Genomic DNA, 23,346 nt, shown 5'->3' with positions numbered 1-23,346 from the left:
TGGGGACGCTGTTGGGGACACTCTGATGTAAGGGGGACGCTGTTGGGGACACTCTGATGTAAGGGAGACGCTGTTGGGGACACTTTGATGTAAGGGAGACACTGTTGGGGACACTGTGATGTAAGGGGGACGCTGTTGGGGACACTCAAAATTAAAGTGGGCCGGTCACGAGGAAGTCCAGGGCCAAATTTTTGTCCCAGTCCAGCCTTGGCAGTGATTAAATACCACCAAAAGAAAGCTCTATTTGTGTGAAAAAATAAGATAAAAATTTCATATGGGTACAGTGTTGCATGACCACACAAATGTCATTCAGAGAGTGACAGCGCTGAAAGCTGAAAATTGGCCTGGGCAGAAAGGGGGTTTAAGTGCCCAGTAAGTAAGTGGTTAAGACCGCAAAGATTTAACACTCCGCCCAATGGGAAGCTAAGTATGAACCTTCTTTTATTACTGTTAGGTTTATTGTTGTCATTGGTGACAGGGTTGCTTAAAAGGTACATTAACATGATGTATACACTTTCCCAAGACAGATGAAGTAGACCCCCCCCCCCCCCCAGTGCATGTCTGCGTCTAGTGATAGTAAATGGCAGCCACTGACATCAGTTTATAGTAAACAGAAAGGTGCAACCGGTACAGCAATAGGTAATACATCAATTCCACAGCAGTCTAGTTGACCAGCACAGGTCCCTTCCTTTTTTGCATGGATATACAGTATATGTATATGTGTGTGTAAATCATTGTAAAATATATACACACACTGTATGTGCTATGTGTGTGTATTATGTATATGTGTGTGTGTGTAAAAAATATATATATATATAGAGAGAGAGAGAGAGAGAGATTTATATTATAACAGCAGTGCAATGTAATGAATCCATAAGGCAGCGTATATGTCATGTCCCAGACATCAGCCCTTTTATCAGTTACAAGCTATTTAATGACATAGTGTGATTGGTGGGCATGGCTTATTGGATGGTTGTCTTAGGGAGGACTAGCTGCATGTGCAGTGATGATTATTGGTTGCTTTATGCCCCCCCTAACAGCTCAGCTCATTGTGGACGTCACTGCAAGCTCCGTGCTGAATCCTAAAGCAGCTCGTCCCTCTCCATTCATGAATCTCCTGTGACGTCAGAAGAGCCCTGGGCTCCCTTTGCAGTGGGCTGCAGGATTGTGTGGGTGGTATCTCCCCATCCCCTACAATTCCATTTTCCAAAGCCCCTTTCAGGCTGGTGTATCCGTATTTCCCGGTGCATTTCCAGTGCTTTCTCTTCCCTGGCATCCTTAGAGACACAACATGGAAACCAGGCTAATGCAGCAGTGTGAGTATCAGCTGTCACTGTCTTCTCTTTGTTTTATTCCTTACAATGGGGGCACAGAGGTAGTAGAGAGAGTGGGGGGAGTTGATATGTGTGCTATAGAGGACAGATGGATGGGTGATGGTCCATCTGTCTCTTCCGATCTCTCTAGGGCAAATCATGATGTTGTGGGACCAGAAACCTGAAACCTCCCTTTGCAGGATGGATCCTACCACACAGATGCTCAGCTGCTGTATTGTAACCATCCCTGCTCTGTCAAACCCCCTTTTAAATGAAGTGCAATTTTCCTTTGTAAGACTATACTGGGCCACAGCTGAGCAGAGACAGGCAGCAGGGGTCCAGCACATTTCTACAGGAGATATACAACCTCCATTCTACCTCCCATGGCTTCTGTGTCCATACATTTCTAGAAATCCTTGAAGCCGCCTCCATGCCCTTTACAAGTTTGTGATTTTATATTACTGTTTATAAAGTTGTACTGTGTACTTTCTGTTATGTATTTAGTGAGCTAATTTGTGTTCTAAATTGATGTGTTTGTTAATGCTTACTTAATGATTGATGTATAGTAAGCCATTTCTGGGGGTTAATAGTTAAAAGAATAGTAATTCTTTTAATATCAAATTATTGGGCACTGCATTTTTTTTTATAGGTGTAGTAATAGCCTTGCTGATAGTTACTACTCTGGGGTGGCTGCATCTTCATATTACTATGTCAACTTACAGTACATAGGTTACTGCATAATAAATATATTCTTACAATTATAAAAATCCGTTTGGATAGTGTTATAGCATTTGATGTAATTGTGTATATTTTAATATTTTTGGCTCTCCTCACTATACATAGTGATGTGAAAAAAAAAATGAATTAAAAGGTAAGCACAAAGGTCTATGGCTATTGTTTGATAATAAGGGGTATGTTAATGCCAAATTAGTGGGTAGCAGAGCCCTAGAATTTTCTCTTGGGTGCCAGCCATAGCCGAGTACACAGGATTTTAGATATGATTGTGAACTAGATTTATGAAAGGTGATTTGTGTGTGATGTGGTAAGCACACTGTCGACATGCATTACTCTCATGTGTCAAAATCAAAGTCCCAGCATATCCCTCCTGCAACATGAAAGATAAAGCGATAGGACACGTATTTCTCTGAATATATATTAAATATAAAGGATTTGTAGTCCCCTAATTTCTCAGATGTCAGCCAGTGGTTAAAATGCCAGCTGTTATTTATATCTTTCCCTGGCATTTTTTAAATGTACAGCAGAGATGGAATTTCTATATGCTTTCAAATTAACGTGAACAGTCTTTAAGCCCAAGACAACAAAAACTTTCTTGCTGGTATTTGTTGTTCATTAATAGTTAGCAAGCTGTGGATTGACCCATGGGTAGCATATTGTACAACCATGCATTGTTTGAGAAGTCTGCTGACTGGAAAGTGGTCTTGGCAAGCTTAGTTCCTGAGCTGCTGGAAGGCCAACGTTGGCTAAGCCCACCATTACATTTTTCAGGTCTTTAATAGGGCATGGAAACAATTTCCTTAGAAAAAATATTAGTCTATAATAAAGCTATTTGAAGTAGTAAATACAACCACATAACATTTTATTCTTACTTTGAAAGGGAGAAGAATTTATATGCTCTTCAGGGTCTGACAGCTTGAAAGTAAATGTGTTGCCCTCCTCAAGTACGATTATCAGCTGGCCTTTACAGGAAACTTCTATAGCATCTTTGGAGAGATTAGGCTTAGAATGTGTCTGAGAGTAGGTTTAGAGTTAGTTATGTTTTGTCTCTACTTCCACTTTAATTTATTAATCTCCATCCAAACTCAGGCAGGCCATAAACGGTTCGAATCTCGGCCGGTTAACCAGAGACTCACTCATCTGGAGCGGCTTTTCTTGTTTGATCGAGATTCAAACCGTGTATGGGCAGGCTGAATGTACCAAGTTAATCGATCGATCAACTTGGGTACAACTAACTTGCCAGGTTTTACTTGCGATTATACCTAGCGGCTGCTATAGCCGCTGACATTAATCACTAGACAATGACTCAGCAGGAGGGATTCCAGCATTAACACTGTATGTGTTGATGGGGAAATCGAGCCAATTTCTTTCTTTCAATCCGTAGTTGCAGGAAAGAAACTTGCTCTGTGTATGGCTGGCCTAATGCACGTACACATGATCGGATTTTCCGACAACAAATGTTGGATGTGAGTATGTTGACGGAAAGTCCGACCGTGTGTATGCTCCATTGGACATTTGTTGTCGGACTCTCCTTTTATTTTTGGCTAACAGGTTCTCAAATTTTTCGTCAATGTTTGTTGTTGGACTTTCCGTGTGTGTACAAAAGTCCACATATGCTCGGAATCAAGTACGAGGCGGAAGCGCGCGGTCTTGTAAAACTAGTGTTCGTAATGGAGATATCACGTACGTCTTGTACGTCACTACGTTCATAATTGTTGGCCAACATTTGTGTGATCGTGTGTCTGCAAGACAAGTTGGAGCCAACATACTTTGAACAAAAATCCATGGTTTTATTTTCGGAAAGTCCGATCGTGTACGGGGCATACCTCCTTGAAGGTTTTCCAAGAATTTACAGTATAGCAAAGACTCTCACCAGACAGAAGAGAAGAGACAAATGAGCAAGAAGAAAGAAGAGAAGAGGGAGGAAGGATAAAGGGTGATATGAGGGGTGTTTTCCGGGGAGGGGGAAGGTCTTATACCATAATGACAAGACTTGAGCGTTAGGCAGACATTACATGCCAATAACAGGACTGCTAGCGGACCACTCTTGCTAACCGGACCAGCAGAGGCCTCTCCATGGGTCACCAGCATGAGCACCAGAATCTCCTATCTGGCATGGTCAATTATTGTTAATGATTGTAAGTTGAAACTTGAAGAAAGGTAGTTTTCTACCTTGAAGGCCATGGCTCTTCGAAAAAAAAAACAAAAAAAAAAAAACAACAACACATAGATCAGCCATGTGGCCCTTTCACAGTGGTGCACTTAAAACCATGGCGTGAGTTTTGCAAAAACATATATTGCATTTTTAATGCATTTTTTGGTGCGTTTCTGGATTCCTGTCCCTCAGCATGCACCTGTGAAACTTGGACATGTGACTCAAAAAACACACCAAAAGCACACTGCATTTTTTATGTGTTTTCCATTGATTTCAAGGGGGGGGGTTTAGCATGCTTTCTAAACATGCAGCAAAAATGCATGTAGCGCACCTACATCTCATTGGTGTGAGGAGTTCCATTGAAATTAAATGGATAAATTTTTTTTTAACTTTCACACTGCTTTAACTGCAGCAAAGAAAAATCAATTATTCTGCCCTGTCAGACAAAGCTGTGGTGTGTGGCGGCGCTATATAAATCTAAGGGCTGAATAGACAGCAATACAAATCCTTAAGCAGGATGGCAGCCGCGATGTCCGCAGGCGACCCGCGGCCGCTCCTCAGAGAGCCAGAATGGGGATCTGTCAATGTAAACAAACAGATCCCCGTTCTGTCAGGGCAGTAGAGAGAGATCTGCTGTTCCTAGTGATCAGGATCTCTCTCCTCCTCTAGTCAGTACACTGCCCCCACAGTTAGAAACCCCTCCCTAGGTAACACTTAACCCCTTGATCACCCCCTAGTGTTAACCCCTTCCCTGCCAGTGACATTTATTATTATTATTATTATATAGGATTTATATAGCGCCAACAGTTTGCGCAGCGCTTTACAACATTTATACAGTAATCAGTGGCTATTTTTAGCTGTGATCACTGTATAAATGTCAATGGTCCCAAAAAAGTGTCAAAAATGTCTGATCTCTCCGCCGCAGTATCGCAGTCCCGCTAAAAATCATTGATCACCGCCATTACTAGTAAAAACAAAATTAATAATAAAAATGCCATAAATATATCCCCTATTTTGTAGATGCTATAACTTTTGCACAAACCAGTTAATATACGCTTATTGCAATTTTAATTTTTTTTTACCAAAAATATGTAAAAGAATACATATTGGTCTAAATTGATGAAGAAATTTGTGGGTTTTTTTATTTATTTTTTGGACATTTATTATTGCAAAAAGTAAAATATCTATTTTTTTTTTTTTTCAAAACTCGTTTCGTTTATAGCGCAACAAATAAATACCGCAGAGGTAATCAAATAGCACCAAAAGAAAGCTATATTTGTGGTAAATTAAGGACATACATTTTGTTTGTGTACAACGTCGCATGTGCGTGCAATTGTCAGTTAAAGCGAGGCAGTGCTGTATTGCAAAAAATGACCTGGTTATTAAGGGGGTAAATCCTTCCGGTCCTTAATTGGTTAATATGTGTACTGTACTTAGCTGTTTTCCTGGAGTTCCACTTTAAGTTAAAAGAAATTCTTTAAATAAATAGTAATAATAAAAATATTATTATTATTCACCGGTTTACTTTCACGTTAGTCCTATTCTTTAGTACAATAGAAATGTCAGAAAAATGTTTTACTGTTGTTTGCTTTAGAAAAATACATAGAAATTGCTAAAATACTTTTTATTCTGTGTCATGTTGTGTTGTACATTCATAATGTATGATATCACAGGTTAACGTTTCCTGGTGATGTCTCACTACTTGAAAACATGCGGTAACTACCACATTAATACAATGTCTTTTGAATGGGTTACATCATCAAAGCATTGTGAATGTACTGTATTTTTTACTAGCTAACGCCATGATCATTTTTAATGTCTACAAATAAATATACAGTACATTGGAGAAAGCACAACAGTACAACAACCTGTTAAGGGCATTTAAGGACACAAGTGAAAAAAAAAACATATACAAACAGACATTAAAAAGGGAACATAGAAGTAGTCACACATAGCATATTCAGGTCTTTTTTTCATTGTGTATTCCTTTGTATACTAATTATATATAGCTTTAGGCTAGGTTCACATTTTCATGTGTTTTTTGTACTTTTTTTTTAATGCATTTTCATGCATTCCCATTAATGTCTCCGGGGTCAAAAATCCACCAAAAGAAGCTCCTGCACTTTTTTCGAAGTTGCATAGGTGTGAAGGGGCCCCATAGACAGTGGTGGGATTCCTTCCATTGTGCATTGCCACAGAATGGCTAAAGTGCGACAAACCGCACAGGTGTGAACAGGGACTTAATTCAGCAGCAATGACAGCAGCTAAACAGTAAAGCTAGCCATACAGGGATGAAAACTCGACTAGTTCAGCAAGGACTGAATGAATTTCGATCCATGTGGGTACTGTGGCTTTACAGAAGTCGATCTACTGATTCAGATTTGCGGGGGAACATTCACTCCGCCGAACGCCTGCACAGCACTTAACTGCTGAGTGATGATACGTCTCTTGCACCTGAGCAGGACCCGGCTCTAACACCAGTGTCTGCATCCGATTCTAGCTCTACTTTAGGCATGCAACATGCGGACTACCTGACAAAAGCAAAATTTGCTGCATCTGTCACAATTCCTCGGATTGATTATGGCCTTAATACAGCCATCTTTGTCCAGGGCTCAGAAGCGCTATGCCTCTTCTCAATTTCTCAACTTGCGCCAAATCCCGATATGCTAGTTCTATAGGATGAAGATACAGAAGGGAATGAAGAGGACAGTATTGGAGGAAGCTGTTGAAGATTTTTCTTCCCCAGACTGCCGTTATCCAACATGCTTGCTAACATTGAAAAGCCTATTGCCTCTGTCTGCAAAAGACTTGGCCTTGCGCAGCCTGACTATCCTCCATCTTGCCATGCTTCTTTGTGTACGAGGAGACCTGTAAAATCCTGCAAATTTTTTCTTGGTCATGAACAGATAGAATGTGCAGACAATTGATCACTCCTGAAGGGATTGTCACTTCCCCAAATTCTTTGCTGAACAATATTCAGTGAAAAAATAGTTTGCCAAGAAGTGGGCTTTTTCTATAGTTGATGCTGTGCCTCTGTCTTAAACAAACATCTCACTGTACCTATTAAAGATGTTGCTTCTTTCAAAGATAATGCATATTGAGGCTGGATTCCCACTAGTCCAGTGCTAATTGCAGCTCCGGGTTCCCTGCGAAGATAAAATTGATTCATTCAGCGGTTTCTCTCCGTTGTATACCTGTGGATCAGCTGACCAGGGGGGGGGGGGTGTAGGAGGAGGGAAAGAGAATTCCTGTTCAGAACGGAACACATCTGCGAATCAGATGCGTTCCCATTGAAGATTATGTGCCTGCAATTCGCACAGCACTGCCTAGAAAACGCACACGAATTTTGTGCAATGCGGAGTGCGGATGCAACGCACATATTTGAGAACCCATTGAGAACAATATGTTTTCAAATGTTCTGCGAATTGGATGAGGTGTAAGCCGCATCCAGTTCGCAATAGTGTGTACCCTGCCTGAAAGTTTGAGACACTCCTAAAGGCTCTCTTTAATCTTGCAAGCCCAGCCCTGCAACCAGCTCCTGCTGCAATTTTTAATGTGTCAAATTGCAGCTAACTTGACCAGGACAATGAGCAACCAACATGACCTTGTATTTCAGGATTGTGCTGTTACAGAACCATTACAGCAAATGCCTGCTGCTCTGCTTTTTTGTGTGGATGCCCATGAGACCAATTTCCAGAATGGCTCTAATATCCATTCACATGCACAGAATCTTATGGCTTAAAGCTTGCAGAGCTAAAGCTGTCTACAAAATGCAAAAGGTGCCTGACATGTATACCCTTCCAAGGAAGACTCCTGTTTGGTGAGGCACTTCACCAATTTTTTAACTGCTTGCCGACCAGCCGCCGAAGTTATACTGTGGCAGGTTGGCTCGGCTGTGCAAATCAGTGTAGGTGTACGTCGGTCCCTTTAATGGCTATAGCAGGTACCTACGGTACGTCGCTGGAGCCGATGCGGGTGGCCGGCGGCCATGATGTCCACCGGCCACCCGCGATCTCTCCACAGAGAGCCAGAACGGGGATCTGTCAATGTAAACAAACAGATTCCCGTTCTGACAGGGGAGTAGAGAGAGATTGTCTGTTCCTAGTGATCAGGAACAGCGATCTCTCTCTACTCCATGTCAGTCCACTCCCCCCACAGTTAAAAACACCTCCCTAGGGAACACTTAACTCCTTGATCGCCCCCCTGTGTTAACCTCTTCCCTGCCAATGTCATTTATACAGTGATCAGCGGCTATTTTTAGCTCTGATCACTGCAATAATGTCACTGGTCCCAAAAAAGTGTCAAAAGTGTCCGATCTTACCGCCGCAATGTCGCAGTCCCGCTAACAATTACTGATCACTGCCATTACTAGTTAAAAAAAAACTTTTGCGCAAACCAATCAATATACGCTTATTGCGATTTATATAGAAGAATACATATTGACCTAAACTGATGAAGAAATTAATTTTTTAAATTTATTTTTTGGATATCTATTATAGCAAAAAGTAAAAAAATTTTTTTTTTTCAAAATTGTCGGGTTATTTTTTTTGTTTATAGCGCAAAAAATAAAAAATGCAGAAAGCTCTATTTGTGGGAAAAAAAGGACATCAATTTTGTTTGGGTACAGCGTTGCATGACCGCTCAATTGTCAATTAAAACGACACATTGCCGTATTGCAAAAAATGGCCTGATCATTAAGGTGTTAAATCCTTCAGGGGCTGAAGTTGTTAAAGAGGTCACCAGAGGCTCATTACCACAAAGGAAGATTTGAAAAACCTCTTCCTCAGGAGCCCCTAGCTCCTCAAAATGCAGGGCACCTCTCCACTCTACCCAGGCTTTAACTTCAAAGCCTAAGTTCAGCCCTTCTTTTTGGAACAAGGCATGACCCACAAAGCCTTAAAAAAAATGCAGGGCACCTGTCTGCTCTACCCAGGCTTCACCTTCAGAATCCTAAATTCAACCCTTCTTTTTGGCACAAGACTTGATCCACAAAAGCCACAAAGCCTTCAATAAAGTCCTCTTCACAATGAAAGGATGCTGTCACTCATAAGAGTGGGGAGATATCTGTTTCAGTTTGCCTTTCTCTGGGTCACAAACATCCCTTACTAGTGGATTTAATCAGTGGTGTCTAGAGGGTAAAGAATGGAGTTCAAAACTCTGCCCCCTAACCCTTTTATTCAACCAAAGTCTCCCCAAGGACACTTAAATTTGCAAAAGTCCCTGAACCACCTCTTGTCCCAAGAAGTCATTGTGTTAGTACCTCCACAAGACAGGTTCAAATGTTTATACTCTGTAAGCCCAACAAGGATATTCACTCCGTTTTGTACCTAAAATCTCTCAACAGATTCCTTCAAACTCCAAAATTCTGCATGAAACCTTAAGGTCAGTAATTTCCTTTCGGAGACAAGGGGGATACCTGACATCAATGGATTTCCATAACGCTTATCTCCATTAACCCAACTCATCAGCACTTTCTGCACTTCGCAATGGACGAAAATCACTTTCAGTTTGTCGTCTTGCCCTTTGGCTTATCCTCTGCTCCCATAGAGTTTAAAATGATCTTAGCACCTCTGCTAGCCCTACCCAGAACCCAGGGCAAGTTAAGTGCCCTTCTTCATCTCCCAGGCAAGTGTCAGAAAATGTCCACAGGACAATAACTGCTCCAGGCTTTCTGCTTGGTGATAAAGAGTAGGAAACGGAGAGATGCAGAAGAGCTCTGACAGTGTAGTAATTAAAACTATTTATTGAGTGAACAACATCCACTGGAATTGCACTCACAAAATGCAGGAGTAGAGAGGAATGACAATAACATCAAACCAATGTGCAGTTCAGTAAATTACAACTCCCAATCATGGAGTGAGTCAACGTCTCCCCCTCTCAGAGGTGCCACTTGTAAAAAGCTGTCATTTGTGCTGCTTAGAGCAGCTGCTCTGTGCTGGACAAGGTGAAAGCTAGAACATGAACCCGACTGATTTCCTCCTCAAGACCAGGGCGAATGGGTGAGCAATTGAAAAAAAATTGCTTACCAAGCATCTCTTCGCCTGGAATACTTGGGTCTGGTCCTGGACACATTCCAAATAAGTCTTTCTTCCATAAAAGCAACTTCTTTCTCTAAGAGCGCATGTTCAAGAACAGAGATCCATGAGAAACCCTGCAGTAATATTCTCCTTGGGAATTCTAGGCCTAATGATCGTCTCCTTTGAAGCAGTGGCTTTCACCCAATTCCATTCAAGAACTCTCCAGCGAAACATTTTGTTGGTGTGGAAAAAGCAGACTATTTCTCATCAACTTATCTGTGATCCTATCCAGCCAAGAAAAAACTTCCTTATCTTGTTGGATCACAGTCCTAACAGTGCAGAAGCTATTTCCTCCCTACCACTGAAAAGTCTTTACCACAGTGTTCCAATATTGACAGTTCAAGGAACATGGTCTAGAGAGGAAACCAAGCTCCCCATCAACATCCTGGAGCTCAGAGCAGTCGGGTTGTTCCTGCAGCATTGGCCCCTCTTTCCTGAAAGGACTCCCAATCCTGGTGCATTCAGGCAATGCCACCATGATGGCATATATCAACCACCAAGGGAGTTTGAGGAGCCTGGCTGCATTGAAGGAAGTAAACCAGATTTTCTTGTGGACAGGAACTCATTGTTCAGTGATTTCTGTGTTCCACATCTCAGAAGTGGACAATTGGCAGGCAGATTTTTCAGCTGCCACCACTTGGACCAAGGGGAATACTCTCTTTATCCAGATGTGCTCAATCTGATATGCCAAAGATAGAGGATTCCATATATGGACATCCTAGCCTCCAGATTCAACAGCAAGCTACCTCTGTTGGTTGCCAAAACCAGGGATCCTCTAGTCTTGGCATGGATGCCCTAATAATCTACTAGTCTCAGTTAAGGCTAATGTATGACATCCCTCCAGTGCGAATTCTACCTTGCCTGATCCAAAAAATAGAGCAAGAGTGAATGTGTGTTAATTATAATAGTACCAACGTAGCCCAGAAGAACCTGGTACACAGACATACTCAAAGTTCTAGCAGACAACCCCTGGCCCCTTCCGAACAGACATGATCTGCTATCTCAAGGTTCTTTATTCCATTCTGCTTCTTTGTCTCTGATTGTAAACAGCATGGCTGTCAAAAAACCCAGGTCTTAAAGATAGAGGGATTTCTAAGTCTGTGATTCTACCTGGCTAAAAGCAAGAAAAAAGCCACTTCTAGGAAACTCTATTATTGTACCTGGAAATGTATTTTGCCTGGTGTGAACACAGTCAATCCAGTCCCAGAGATTACTCTGTGCCTCGCATTCAGGCCTTCCTGCAAACAGATCTTGACCAGAGCTTAGCGATAAGCACCCTGTGTTTCCTTGGGACCTTTATTTAGTTATATCCCCTGGAGGTTCTTGCCGGAAAAGTAATCTTTTTGGTAGCTATCACACCTGTCGGACATGTTTCTGAACCAGTGGCTCTTTCCTGTAAAAAGCTTTTTCTCATACTTTAGAATGACAAGGTTGTTTTATGCCCAAGACCATTCTTTCTTCCAAAGGTGGTTTCAGCGTTCCACCTCCAATGAGAACATTGTACTGCTATCCTTATGCCCTGCTCCTAAGCTTCCAAAGGAATTGTCTTTACATTGCCTGGACTTAGTCAGAGTCATTAGAGTATACCTCAAAGCTACTACTTCCATTAAAAAAAGGGATTCTTTGTTTTTTCCTCAGGATCTCATAAGGGGAACCTCACTTCAAAATCTACCATGGCACAGTGAACAAAGAACTTGATCGCAAGAACTTTTGCTCTTAAGCAAAAAACACCCTATTGTGCTAATAAACTGGGTTGATGGGAGTTTCCACAGCATTTTAGCACCAAAGCTCTGTAGCTCAACTGTGTAAGGCCGCCATCTTGTCTTCTGTTTACACTTTCTCACAGTTTAGCTGGTGGACATCCAGTATTCTACAGATGCAGCTCTTGGCCACAAGGTTCTCTCTGCGGCACTCTGAACTTGGATCTCCGGACCCCTTTTGCTTTTTTTGGTCGGGTGGCACACTTCTGTTTGCCTGGTTAATGTCCACCATTTTGTGATCTTTGCTTAGTGACATCTCATGGTGTTTTAATATGTTTTCTGTGCCCTGTACTGTATGATTAGGATAAAAGGGATTTTGACTTGCCTGTAAATTCCATTCCTTAGAGTACAGTACAGGAAACAGACCCCCTTCCTTAATTTCCTTGGTTTACTCTGCATTGCTTTCTAGAAACCTGAGGACTCATGGAGTAGGGTAGGGTTATAGCGGAGGCATGGCAGGGGGTCATGTCCTAAAAAGCTTGCCAGTGTTTAGTCACCTGATGGTTTGCACTTATAACTCCTAGTGCATAAATATGTTGCCTATATTTTAAGCAACACTGAATGGAGCCTAGGCTGTTACGACCCAGTAGCCCACAAAAGGAAATCAAATTTCCCTGTATATTTTTATGAAGTATGCATGCATAGGCTTTCAATTACTTCTGCTGGAAGTAAGGAGCATCTAATATGTGCTTAAGAACCAATATACAGTATCTCACAAAAGTGAGTACACCCTTCACATTTTTGTAAATATTTTATTATATCTTTTCATGTGACAACACCGAAGAAATTACACTTTGCTTTATTGTAAAGTAGTGAGTGTACAGCTTGTATAACAGTGTAAATTTGCTATCCCCTCAAAATAACTCAACACACAGTCATTAATGCAGGGGTAGGCAACATCAGCCCTCCAGCTGTGGTGAAAATCCTATTGTGCCTCTGATTGTCAGGGTCTTGCAGTGTCTCGTGGGACTTGTAGTTCCACCACAGCTGGAGGGCCGAGGTTGACTACCCCTGCATTAATGTCTAAACTGCTGACAACAAAAGTGAGTACGCCCCTAAGTGAAAATGTCCAAATTGAGCCCAATTAGCCATTTTCCCTCCCCGGTGTCATGTGACTCTTTAGTGTTACAAGGTCTCAGGTGTGAAAGGGGAGCAAGTGTGTTAAATTTGGTGTCATCGCTCTCACTCTCTCATACTGGTCACTGGAAGTTCAACATGGCACCTCATGTCAAAGAACTCTCTGAGGATCTGAAAAAAAATTGTTGCTCTACATAAAGATGGCCTAGGCTATAAAAAGATTGCCAAGACCCTGAAACTGAGCTGCAGCATGGTGGCCAAGACCATACAGTGGTTTAACGGGACAGGTTCCACTCAGAACAGGCCTCGCCATGGTTGACTAAAGAAGTTGAGTGCATGTGCTCAGCATCATATCCAGAGGTTGTCTTTGGGAAATAGACGTATGAGTGCTGCCAGCATTGCTGCAGAGGTTGAAGGGGTGGAGGATCAGCCTGTTAGTGCTCAGACCATACGACACACACTGAATCAAATTGGTCTGCATTGCTGTCGTCCCAGAAAGAAGCCTCTTCTAAAGATGATGCACAAGAAAGCCCGGAAACAGTTTGCTGAAGACAAGCAGACTAAGGACATAGATTACTGGAACCATGTCCTGTGGTCTGATGAGACCAAGATAAACGTATTTGGTTCAGATGGTGTCAAGCATGTGTGGCGGCAACCAGGTGAGGAGTACAAAGACAAGTGTGTCTTGCTACAGTCAAGCATGGTGGTGGGAGTGTCATGGTCTGGGGCCGCATGAGTGCTGCTGGCACTGGTGAGCTACAGTTCATTGAGGGAACCATGAATGCCAACATGTACTGTGACATACTGTAGCAGAGCATGAGTACACCCCGGAGACTGTGCTGCAGGGCAGCATTCCAACATAACGACCCCAAACACACCTCCAAGACGACCACTGTCTTGCTAAAGAAGCTGAGGGTAAAGGTGATAGACTGGCCAAGCATGACCAGACCTAAACCCTATTGAGCATCTGTGAGGCATCCTCAAATGGAAGGTGGAGGAGTGCAAGGTTTCTAACATCCACCAGCTCCATGATGTCATCATGGAGGAGTGGAAGAGGACTCCAGTGGCAACCTGTAAAACTCTGGTGAATTCCATGCCCAAGAGGGTTAAGGCAGTGCTGGAAAATAATGGTGGCCACACAAAATATTGACACTTTGGGCCCAATTTGGACATTTTCACTTAGGGGTGTACTCACTTTTGTTGCCAGCAGTTTAGACATTAATGGCTGTGTGTTGAGTTATTTTGAGGGGACAGCAAAAAATACACTGTTGTACAAACTGTACACTCACTACTTTATATTGTAGCAAAGTGTAATTTCTTCAGTGTTGTGACATGAAAAGATATAATAAAATATTTACAAAAATGTGAGGGGTGTACTCACTTTTGTGAAATACTGTATAAAGTACACAATAAGTATACAAGTATACAATAAGACTGAGAGCAAAATGCAATAACCCATTGGATCCATCAGATATCATCTTTCATGTGCCTCATTAAACTGAAATTTGATTAGTTACTATGCATAACTGCACTTTATGTACCATAACTGCACTTTGCACTGGTTTATTGAACAAATCTTTGCAGAACTGGACTAATCCCAGGAGTCATAAAGGTAATGTGCTTAAAAATGCAGTTGGTACCTAACCTTTATATATTTTCTTTTGGTGCTTATTTGAATAATATGCTCTCTGGCTCTTTACAGAATGTTTCTTAACGTCTAAATTTGATTTCTTAAAGGGGTTGTAAAGGTAAAAAATTTTTCACCTTAATGCATTCTATGCATTAAGGTGAAAAAACTTTTGACAGTACCGCTGCCCCCAGGCCCCCCGTTTTACTTACCTGACGCCTCGAATCTTCGCTGCTCGTCCTCGTCATCTTCTTTGCAGCTCAGCCTGGTCGCTGATTGGCTGCAGTGGATGGATTGAAAGCAGCGCAGCCATTGGCTCGCGCTGCTGTCAATCACATCCGATGACGCGGCGCGCCGGGGGGCAGGGCCGAGTGATACAGCGAGCGGCTATAGCCGCCGGCTGTATCACGGGAGCGCGCCCGCAAGCACTCACCACCGTGCGAGGGAGCTCGCATTAAGGTGGTAAATGCTTGCGGGGAGGAGCTGAAACAGCCGCCGAGGGACCCCAGAAGACCAGGTTCGGGGCCACTCTGTGCAGAACGAGCTGCACAGTGAAGGTAAGTATAACATGTTTGTTATTTAAAAAAAAAAAAAAAATTAACTTTACAACCCCTTTAACTCTATAATTTATCCAACACTGAACTCATATGTGTTCATAAACATTATATATATATATATATATACACACACATTTACATGCATATTAAAGCAGAAGTACTTACCTTAGTTCCAATGATTCAAGGCCCACGAGGTCCAATGCTGGTGCCTGCATTGTTTTCTTGGCTTCTTCTGGGTGCCAGTCTTTGACTGTTTTGATTTGACATGCGGGTGTAATTTATTCCTGAACACTAGCATTATGCCAGAAATGTAAACAGGGCTGCACGTATATGGAGCTTCATTTGCATTCTGCAGATGATTGTAACCAGGCAGGTAAGTATTATTTTTTTCTTGCAGAAGAGACATTGCATGTCTCTTCTGCAATAAAAACCTTAGCTATTGCCAAAAATTTAAAAATTGCCTTTAGTTCCACTTTAAAATTGTTTTGCTAGGGTATTTCAGATTGATGGCATTATGATCACGATGTGTGTTAGTAGCAGAGAAAACAGGATCATACACCATTTGTTAGGGTAGTCCTATAAATGAGGTGGTCATCACCTAATGCACTTGAGTCTGGTTGGGTTGAGTAAAATACTCTATATATCTATGAGCAGAAGCAGATCATGCTAGAAACCCCTAGATGACTAGTTTTGGATGGGGTCAGCCATGCTGTACAATGTTAGCCTGTAAACGTGTTGATAGGACCACCTATAATCTAAGGCCTCATTCAGAAAAGCAACGAGCTGAATCTTGAAAATCACAGCTCTGTGCTTCCTGAGCAGCTGGGGGGACTTTCCTACATAAATAACAGACTTTATTCATCTTTAGTACAGATGAAAGGAACCGTCATTCAGACATAGTGTGAATGAGTGCAGGCACGGACACTGGTTGTCAGAACTTCTAAGGGATTGGGACCCTGTGCACAACAATATCTGAATGGCAGCTCTTATCATATTTAGACATAGAAACCAAACTAATCTTGTACTCATCCCTTTTTTTTTAATGATTTTTCTAGCTCCCAGGATTAAAGAAGAGTTTTTTTTTATCTGCATATGAGCATAAAATACTGACCAGTAATGGAGATTTTTTTTTCCCCTACTGATCTAAACTTGGCAGAAGTTCAATAACATTCCTGGTACCAGTTTACTGACATTGAAAAAATTGTCTGCATTCAGGTCAGTAAACAAACAAAAAAAAAGCTTGAACTCCTACTTTTTTTTTTTTTTTGGCACCCAGTACAGAGCAGGCCCAGTACCATCGGTCAGCTGGCTCACAGAACAGCTGAAGTTATGCCCAGCTTGTAGACTGTGGGTTTGGAAGAGGGTGTTGCAAGGGCCTTAGTTCTTTGTACATATTTAATTTGTAGGGTGGGTGAGGAGAATGTGTTAAGCTTAGTTTCATGTAAAATTATACTTCTCCTTTAAAGTAATTGATTGGAATTTTGAAGTTAGCATAGAGCAACCATTCTCAGTGAGGGTTCTGTGGAGCCCTAGGGTTCCTCCAAATGTTGCTAGGAGTTCCTTAAGCTGTGGCTGATTGACCTCTCACGATGACGCTGTAAAGTTCTGGGGATAACGCCACTTGACAGAGCCAACAGCACAATGATCTTTTTAGGTGTCTGTAAAGCCTCGTACACACGATCAGATTTTCGTCCGAGAACTGTGTGATGACAGACTGTTTGCCTAAAATCCGACCGTTAGTACGCCCATCAGACAATTGTTGGTCAACTTTCCACTAAAAAATGTTGGATGGCAGGCTAGTACATTTTTGGCGAACAACGGTCTGTTGTCAGATTTTCGGATCGTGTGTACACCGTAACACAAAAGTCCAAAGTACAAACACGCGTGCTTGGAATCAATGCTCACCAAACACGACATTAGCAGAAGGTGCCCAAAGGGTGGCGCTCAAGAGCTGAAAATCCACATAGTATGTCACTACGTTCTTGTTTGTTGGCGATAAATGTGTACCGTTTGTATGCAAGACAAGTTCCTGGCACACGCCCATCGGACAAAAGTCTGACACTTTGTTGGCCAACAATCTGATCGTGTGTACGAGGCTTTAGGGTGGCATTCTGACCACCACTGTAAAGGGAGCATTCTTCCCACTGACTACCAATGTAAGGTGCATTTTTTCCCACTGACCCCTGATAAATTAGTTTTATCTGGGGTTCCTCAAGACCTGAAAATGATTTCAAGGTTTCCTCTAGGGTAAATAGGCTGAGAAAGGCTGACATAGATGTCCTGTCAAATGTTTTTATTTGTAATTGAACTTTACCATAGTTTTGCTGTATACTTGACTCATTAGGAATTTTAGAATTGAACTAGATAACATTAAATCACACTGTGGCAATGCTACAGAGCTTCCCTGATCACCTCATTTACACTCTGATATTTATTTCACAATTGTCCCTAAGGGGGCATTTGCAAAGAGTAGTGCCTGAAAATACATCCATTATTGCACATGTGTTGTGTTATATTATCAGACTTGTATTGCATATGTGGAGGACTTTGGTTGAATTGGAAAAAAAAAAAAAAAATATGCAGACCAAGGCACATTAAGTCAGCACATTAGTGTACACAGCCTTGGCAGCAGTGGGCTTGCTAATGCCATTTATGCTGCCTTCATTAAAACATGCAGAAAAATACATGACAATATCTCGGATCATTAGTTTTCAGCATTGTTATTTTTGGTGTAAGACCGTTAGACAGCATAGAGTATTTTGATGCTCAAGTTGAGTATCTGCAACAAGGGTCTTCGGAAGAGGGTTAGTGGATGCTCACGGTCCAGTAGCATGTACTGTATAGGGTGCAAAAATTGTCATAACTAAAATGTCACTATTTTACATAAATCTGCTTTGTAAATCATCAGGTAACCCCCTTTATCATGCACTGGCTTTGTAAGTATTAGCCAACTCCAATAATCACAATCTATTTAAAGTGTAATTGACATTACACCAACATTTCCAGTTTTTAGAGTATATCATGCGGTATACTGTTGTTACCATTTCTGTGCAGTTCTCTTAATCTGACCATGAACTTGAAGGTTTGACCACATGTAATGGATCTCTATGGCTGCATTTGCACCTCAAAACCTGTATGCTGATTAAAAATTAGAGCAGGTTGCATGGAGGATGTAGAGATCACATCTTCATACATGCTATCCAACTCTTGTGCTGTTTTTTTTGTTTTTTTTCTTACCTGTTCACCAGTTATGTCACCCAACTATTTAATGCTCTGTGTGTCTGTCACATGCAGCAGAGCTGTCAGCTAGAAAAATGAAGGGGCGATATTGCTTGCCAGTGGCTTTTAACACCATGAATACTGTATGCATGTATTAAAGTTTGCACTCATTTCAGTAATGCTTAGGTGTAAAATGACTGTATATATAACAATTTTACAAATATTACCCATCAAGTTTACCAGTAGCCAACCAGAAATCATATTCAGCTCATTGACACATTACACTGGATTTGCAGCATTGAATGTGACATTCACTAAACATTCACTGCAGGTATACAGTATCTTTATGGTGCGTGGATTTAAAATGACAGGGAATCTTTGGTTAATGTGAATTTACTGCTTGAGATGTAAAATGTTGTAGTTGACCAAGGGTAATCCATGCTTGAATGCTTATAGAAACTAACAGGCAGAGATGTGCCATTATTATCTTCAAATGACACTTCAAAAGCTTATTCTTTTGGGTACAGGCTCAGTTCTCTTGCTGGGATATAAATCCTCAGTGGGAAATTCTCAGCTGTCAGAAAATATTGGACAGTGTCCAAAGTACAGCATGGCACAGTGATAGACACTTACCTCTGGTTTGGAATATAAACAGATGATGTTTATAGTCTTAATGAGGAGTAAATAGAACAAAATGATTTAAACAATTGCTATACAGTGACATCTCCTGTAAACCTTGCCAGAATGTTTTGTACAAACATATTTGCCTGGTGTGGAGATTGCCAAGAGATATAGAGATCATTTTAATGGATAGTATATGTAATTTCAAGGATATTTCCATATTTGATTAAGTGTGTTTTGGATGAATGGTTCATTCCTAACCAGTATTTGCTTTTGATAGATACTAACAGACTGCAACACTGGGTTTAGCTGCAAATTCTTCAATGAATATAGGAAAGGATCTATCCCTTAAAATGAACTCGTGCATGCCTGCATTCCTTTAATTTGGTGCGCATTTTTACGAGTATGAATGTTTAACTTCAGTAATGCACATCCTTTTCACACAGTTAACATAGCATGTACACTATTGTATAAAAAAAATTTGAATTTTTTATTTGGCAGACCAAAAGAGGGCAAGTTAATTGTTAGGGTTTACATAGACTTTAAATCGTAGTTTGTAGCAGTGGCGGCTGCTGCTCAATATTTGGGGGGGGGGGGCAGCATACTAACACCACCCCCTCAAAACACCTTGGCCAATCGGGGCTTCCTGATTGGCCGGGAGGAGAACGAGGAAGACAATAGCGAATTTGAATTCGCTTTTGTCACACAAGTGGGTGGGCTCAAGGGGTGCAGTACTCCGAGCCTACCCTTTTTTGAAGCCAATTAGAGCCTCAGGATCTAATCATGTGCTTCCAAAAAAAAAAAATAGCCTATTGGAATCCATGCGTCCGGCGCTCTGCATGTAGATTAGAGTGCCGGATGCATGGATGGGGGGGCAGCTCCCCTGCATCCTGCATTACTGACCGCCACTAGTTTGAAGGTTCTGTTTTGGCTCCATTGGCCACTAGCCCTATATAAACGGTAGAATCAGCCACTTTGAAATGAAACTGAAAAAATGACATGCCATTAACCCACAGAAAAGGCTGATAATTTATAAATGAATATCAGAGTAAAACTGCAATTACCAAGTACAGCTGATGCAATGTTTTACCAGTTTGGGTGGAGCATCATTTAACAGACCAGGTGGCAGATAGCACACAGTTAAAGTGGTTCTAAAGGCAGAAAGTTTTTTATCTTAATGCATTTTATGCATTAAGATAAAAAAAAAACCTTCTGTGTGCAGCAGCTGCCTTAATAATTACCTGAGATCCATCTCGATCCAGCAATATTGCACAAGAGCATAGGCTGTCCTAGGACCCTCCCTCCCAATTGGCTGAGACAAAGCAGCGGTTGCCATTGGCTCCCACTGCTGTCAATTAAAAAGTCAGTGAGCCAATGAGGAGAGAGGGGGGAGGGGCCGAGCCGTGGCTCCTTGTCTGAATGGACACACAGAGCAGTGGCTCGTCTTGCGTGCCCCCATAGCAACCTGAAGCTGCTTGTTGTGGGGACAGTCGATAGGAGGGAGGAGCCAAGAGCGCCGGCGCGGGACCCGAGAAGAGGAGGATTGAGGTTGCTATGTGCAAAACCAATGCACAGAACAGGTAAGTATAATACATAACATGTTTGTTATTTTTAAACAAAAAAACAAGACTTTATTATCACTTTAACCAAATTTGGGAAACTCATTAAACTGAAACATAACTGGTTGCTGCCTTATGATATAAATCAGGGGTCTCCAAAGTTTCTAAACAAAGGGCCAATTTACTGTCCTTCAGACTTTAGGGGGCGGACTTTGTGTCAGTGGGAGGAATAGTGCCTAATCATTGGTAGTGAGAAAAATCGTACCCCATCATTGGTGTCAGTAGGAAGACTAGTGCCCCATCATTGGTCTCAGCGGTAGGTATAGTGCCCCATCGTTGGTGTCACCGGGAGCAATAATGCCCAATCATTGGCGTTAGTGAAAGGAACAGTACCCCATCATTGGTTTCAGTAGGAAGAATAGTACCCTGTCGTTGTATCAGTGAGAGGAACATGGCCCCAGTGGCTGGATAAAGGCAAGAAAAGGGCCACAGTTTGGAGACCACTGATACAGTATAAACTAAAATATCTACTTTTCCTCTATTGACCTGGTTTGTTATATTTTTGTAATGAATGCACATTGCTGGTTTTGGCTCTGTTGATATTTACTTCTGCCCTGCCTTATTGTCTGAACACCACTTCTGTATTCTGCAAGCTGATTGCATGTTAATATATCTAGTTCTTCCTTGGGTTGACTATATTTTTTTTCTCTGTTAACTATCCTGTTATCTAGTTGCATGCAAAAGACCGGTAAGCATGCCATAACTGGAGACTGCTATGGAGAACGGCTCATCATGCCAGCCTGGAATCTGTGACATCTGGCAGCACATGCAGTGTCTAGTTACAGCTCACCAGTCACTAGAGTCTATTGATTGTAGAAAGGAATGTGATTGCTAATGCTGCTGTCCTTCCACTAATGTACACAAGGACATATAATGGTGGAAACAAGACAAGAGGACTTTCAATGCCAGGAGGGCAATGGAAAGCCTGTGTACCTGGTGCTCCTAGGATGGCTCTGCCTGAGAAAACATGCTCACTCTTTTTCCTGGTTAAATGACCCAGATAAAATCTGATATCTTTAACATTATTCTGTACTTTATCTCTAAATTTAACTGTAGGCATTGGGTGCCTTACAGGTATTAAAGAGCATTAAGACTGCCTGAAGATCTGGTTTCCAGTATCATTCAAAAACGCACATTTTTATTCTCATGCGTTTTAATGTGACAGTAATGATACTCTTTGTCTCTTTACTTTAAGCGGAACTTCACTCTCTCAATCAACATTGACTATTTTTATTCCTTATGGTGCTTCCATTACTAAATAGATTGGAAAGTATATCATATTTGCTTGTTTTAAACATTTTTCTTTACATTTCTTCAGTTACTTCCTGATTTACATGCCTAAATGATGCCATGCATGCCAGGAGTCTTCAGTAGGGGAGGAGGGGCTTTCTCAGCACATCCAGGAAGTAATGCTACATGAGTCATCTACCCTTATTCAAGATGGCCAAGGCCAGAAATGCTAGGAGGTGTTTTTCAAAGTGATTTCTCAACAAAATAAAGCATGGAGACATGGATGGATGACGGAATTTACTTTGAATATTAAAAATGAATTAAATAGTGTTTTGGGTTTGTGGTGCTTAGATGAAGTGTAGTTCCACTTTAAGAAATGGGGAGATTGTTTATTGGCTGAAATTTTTTTTATCTGGCAGGCAATATTCCCTGATGTAGGACCATGAGCTTGTCTTCTGCAGTGTCCTCAGACAGAATGATTGTCATCCGATCCTGCCAAAATGCATGACTCTCATACAATAGCTGTGTGTTCTCTATGACTGCTGTTGCCTCATATTTTTGAGATGCTTTCTGCTTAGTAAAAGTGAAACATGTTAATAGCTCATTAACTATACTGCAGACTTTTATGATAAACTGCATGAAAAAGCTTCTCCGGTGCTAAAAACGTATTGGTTAACCACAAACATGTCAGTGCATCAGTCAACATTCCCAGTGTAGAATATGACACATATCTACAATATAATCCTAATGTCCCTGTGTATTGAATAAGAATGGCTCCCGACAAAGACCAATATGCATCTGGCAACAATTAAAAGGCCACAATGTTCACAACCACCATTATCATCTCTTTTATGACCACGCTAACAAACCGTTCTCATGCTGTTTCCAGGATCAATGTTACAATTCGCTTTATGCCGTGTACACACGGTCGGATTTTCCGATGGAAAAAGTGCGATCGAATTGTGTTGTTGGAAATTCAGATTGTGTGTGGGCTCCATCTGACTTTTTCTGTCGGAATTTCCGACACACAAAGTTTGAGAGCAGGATATAAAATTTTCCGACAACAAAATCCGATCATTTAAATTCCGGTCGTGTGTACACAAATCCGATGCACAAAGTGTCACGCATGCTCAGAATAAATTAAGAGACGAAAGTTATTGGCTACTGCCCCATTTATAGTCCCGACGTACGTGTTTTACGTCACCGTGTTCAGAACAACTTTGTGCGACCCTGTGTATGCAAGACAAGTTTGCCCCAAAATCCGTCTGAAAAAATCCGATGGATTTTGTTGTCGGAATGTCCGATCAATGTCCGATCGTGTGTACAGGGCATTGCAGTGCAAGTTAAGGGTCTATG

At 41.5% G+C, this 23,346-nt stretch overlaps 1 protein-coding gene across 4 annotated transcripts in view; it reads left to right on the top strand.

Annotated features, from left to right (window-relative positions):
* MAP3K13 (mitogen-activated protein kinase kinase kinase 13) overlaps positions 1-23,346 on the top strand; it is a 223,040-nt gene that overhangs the window by 94,711 nt on the left and 104,983 nt on the right. Inside the window, exon 1 of one of the 4 annotated variants that reach the window (XM_073633439.1) lies at positions 892-1,316. The exons of the other annotated variants lie outside the window; for them this stretch is intronic. The gene's annotated coding sequence lies outside the window, so the exon portion shown is untranslated. Of the gene's footprint in view, positions 1-891; positions 1,317-23,346 lie in introns of those variants that run through there. 4 annotated transcript variants of the gene reach the window in all.

This window comes from Aquarana catesbeiana, linkage group LG06, assembly GCF_042186555.1.
Source record: "Aquarana catesbeiana isolate 2022-GZ linkage group LG06, ASM4218655v1, whole genome shotgun sequence".
NCBI lineage: Eukaryota > Metazoa > Chordata > Amphibia > Anura > Ranidae > Aquarana > Aquarana catesbeiana.
This window is presented reverse-complemented; position numbering and strand designations above follow the sequence as displayed.